Source organism: Phocoena phocoena, chromosome 16 (assembly GCF_963924675.1).
Source record: "Phocoena phocoena chromosome 16, mPhoPho1.1, whole genome shotgun sequence".
Taxonomy (NCBI): Eukaryota; Metazoa; Chordata; class Mammalia; order Artiodactyla; family Phocoenidae; genus Phocoena; species Phocoena phocoena.
The window spans coordinates 83,314,457-83,317,675 of NC_089234.1; the positions used below are offsets into that span (position 1 = coordinate 83,314,457).

The 3,219-nt window shown below is 70.0% G+C and overlaps 1 pseudogene; it reads left to right on the forward strand.

The window, feature by feature from the left end:
* Positions 1-2,134: 2,134 nt before the first annotated feature.
* Positions 2,135-2,270, forward strand: LOC136136761 (5S ribosomal RNA; annotated as a pseudogene).
* The last annotated feature ends 949 nt before the right edge of the window (positions 2,271-3,219 follow it).

Sequence of the window (3,219 nt, forward strand, 5' to 3'; positions counted from 1 at the left end):
AGGGCGTGGGGGCGGTGCCCGACCCTGGCGCACACTGACGGGCGGGCCTGTTGGAAGTCCCTCTGCTTGCGGTCTCTGGTACTTCCTCAGTACCTCGAGTGGTGAGTCTCGGGGAGAAGAGTGAGGAGCGAGGCCGGCGGTAGGGAGTTAGGAGGGTATAAAGGCTGCGACGTGCAGCCGCCGGCCCGTCTCGTGCAGGCCGAAATCAGGTCTCCGCTTTTGCCTGGCTTTTGCCGCCACGACTGGGCACCGCTGCAGACGCCACCTCCTCAGTCCCCTCACACCACAGTGTGCTGGAGTGGGCGCTCCCAGCTGGCCTGGCCGGCCAGGCGGCCAGAAGGCGGCCCTGGAAGGCAGTGGCACACCAGACGCTCTGGGGGTGGCCTAACGTGACCCAGACATGACTGCGGACCCGGGTGCCGTACATGCGGCCCGCGAGCCCCTCGACCTGCACCTGGCCACAGCCACGGGAGCCCAGCCCCGGCGCCGCCACCTGTCTGCCGGGGTGTCTCTCCAAGGCTCCATCTGGAGAAAGCCCCCACTCCGTGGTTTGGCCGCGGCCGGGGGTGGGAGCGGGATTGCAGGTCCAGGCCGCATCCCCGGGCCTGCCGGAAACCTGGGTCGGGGTCCTGAGCTCGGACGGTGGCGTCCGGGCAAGGGTGTGGTTGCTGGGTCTAAGGGGCCATGCCAACTCAATGGTGGCTGCCAGTGGCTTCGAGCCAGCTGCTGTCGGGCAGGAGGGCCGGGACGTTCTGCGTCCGGGCTGCGCCTAGCGCCGCGCGGGCGGGCATGTGGGATGCCCAAGGGACAGCGGGCCCCGGGCCCTGAAGCCTCCGGGGCCACGTCCCTGTGAGCGGCCTGTGGGATCTGGGGCGGGGCGCCAAGCGCCGAAAAGTTTGCTGTGTCCCGCCCGCCCTGGGCTGGGTGTTCGCCAACTCCTCCGCCACTCCGCGGTACCCGAGACCTGCGTTACCCTGCCTAGCCGGGCGGCGGGGCCCTGCCGGGGCGGGCGGGCCGCTGGGCTGGCGGTAAGGCCCAAGCACATGCTAAGCTGCGCCTCAAGAGGCAGCCTGCGACCCACCGACACCTACTGCCAAACCAGGCTAGAGGTGTCCGATCTCCTCTGGGTCTCCGAAGCTAAGCAGGGTCGGGCCTGGTTAGTATTTGGATGGGAGACCTCCTCGGTTGGGGGAGCTCCTGGGAATACCGGGTGCTGTGGGCTTTTTGCTCCCCGCTACGCCTTCTCCTTTTCTCGCCTGTGGCAGTGGCGGGGGCCGTCTCTGCCCCCGAGGGGTACCGCTGCAGGCCCCACTTCCTCAGGTCCCTCCCTCCACAGCAAGCGACTGATGGGGCGCTCCCCTCCTGCCTGACCGGAAAGGCGGCCAGACGTCGTCCCTGGATGGCAGCAGCACAGCAGACGCTCCGGGGGCAGCCTGACCCCATCCCAAAACGGCCGCTGACCCGTGAGACGTCATTGTGGCCCGCGAGCCCCGCGACGTGCGCCTGGCCGCAGCCATGGGAGCCCAGCCCCAGCGCCGCCACCTGTCTGCCGTGGTGTCTCTCCAAGGCTCCATCTGGAAAAAGCCCCCCCTCTGTCGTTTGGCCGCGGCCGGGGGCGGGAGCGGGAACGCAGGTCCAGGCCGCATCCCCGGGCCTGCCGGCCACCTGGGTCGGGGTACTGAGCTGGACGGTGGCATCGGGACAAGGGTGTGGTTGCTGGGTCTAAGGGGCCGTGCCAACTCAATGGTGGCTCCCAGTGGCTTCGAGCCAGCTGCTGTCGGGCAGGAGGGCCGGGACGTTCTGCGTCCGGGCTGCGCCTAGCGCCGCGCGGGCGGGCATGTGGGATGCCCAAGGGACCGCGGGCCCCGGGCCCTGAAGCCTCCGGGGCCACGTCCCTGTGAGCGGCCTGTGGGATCTGGGGCGGGGCACCAAGCGCCGAAAAGTTTGCTGTGTCCCGCCCGCCCTGGGCTGGGTGGTCGCCAACTCTTCCGCCACCCTCCGGTACCCGAGACCTGCGTTACCCTGACTAGCCGGGCGGCGGGGCCCTGCCGGGGCGGGCGGGCCGCTGGGCTGGCGGTAAGGCCCAAGCACATGCTAAGCTGCGCCTCAAGAAGCATCCCGTGACCCCCCCAGCGTCTACGGCCAAACCACCCTAGACGGGTCCGATCTCGTCTCGATCTCGGAAGCTAAGCGGGGTCGGGCCTGGTTAGTACTTGGATGGGAGACCTCCTGGACCGGAGAGCTCCTGGGAACACCGGGTGCTGTAGGCTTTTTGCCTCCCGCTCCGCCTTCTCCTTTTGTCGCCCGCGGCGGCGGCCGCGTCCGTCTCTGCCCCCGCTGGGTACTGCTGCAGACCACACCGGCGCAGGCCCCTGCCTCCTCAGCAAGCGTCTGATGGGGCGCTCCCCACCTGCCTGACCCTCGAGGCGGCCAGACGGCGTCCCTGGAATGCAGCGGCACGCCAGACGCTCCGGGGTCCCCTGACGCGATACAGACATGGCGGTGGACCCGGTTGCCGTCCATGCGGCCCTTGAGCCCCTCGACCTGCACCTGGCGGCCCCCACTGGAGCCCAGCCCCGGCTCTGCCACCTGTCTGCCGGGGTGTCTCTCCACAGCTCCATCCGGGAAAAGCCCCCCCTCCAGCATTTAACTACGGCCAGGTGCCGGAGAGGGATAGAGGGCCCAGGCCGCTTCCGCGGGACTGCCGGCCACCTGGGGGGGATTCCTGAGCTCGGACGGTGGTGTGGGGGCAAGGGTGGCGTTGCTGGGTCTACGGGGCTTTGCCATCCCAATGGTGGCTCCCACTGGATTCGGGCCAGCTGCTGTCGGGCAGGAGGGCCGGCCCGGTCTGCGGCCGGGCTGCGCCTAGCGCAGCGTGGGCGGGCAGCTGGGATGCCCAAGGGACCGCGGGCCCGGGGCCCTGAAACCTCCGGGGCCACGTCCCCGTGAGCGACCCTTGGCATCTGCGGTGGGACGCCAAGCGCCGAAAAGTTTGCTGGGTCCCGCCCGCCCTAGGCTGGGTGGTCGCCAACACCTCCGCCACCACCCGGTACCCGAGACCTCCGTGCCTCTGCCTAGGCGTGTGGCGGGGCCCTGCCGGGCCGGGCGTGCCCCTGGGCCGGCGGTAAGGCCCAAGGGCCTGCTAAACTGTGCCTCAAGAGGCAGCCTGCGACCCACCCACACCTACTGCCAAACCAGCCTAGAAGGGTGCGATCTCGT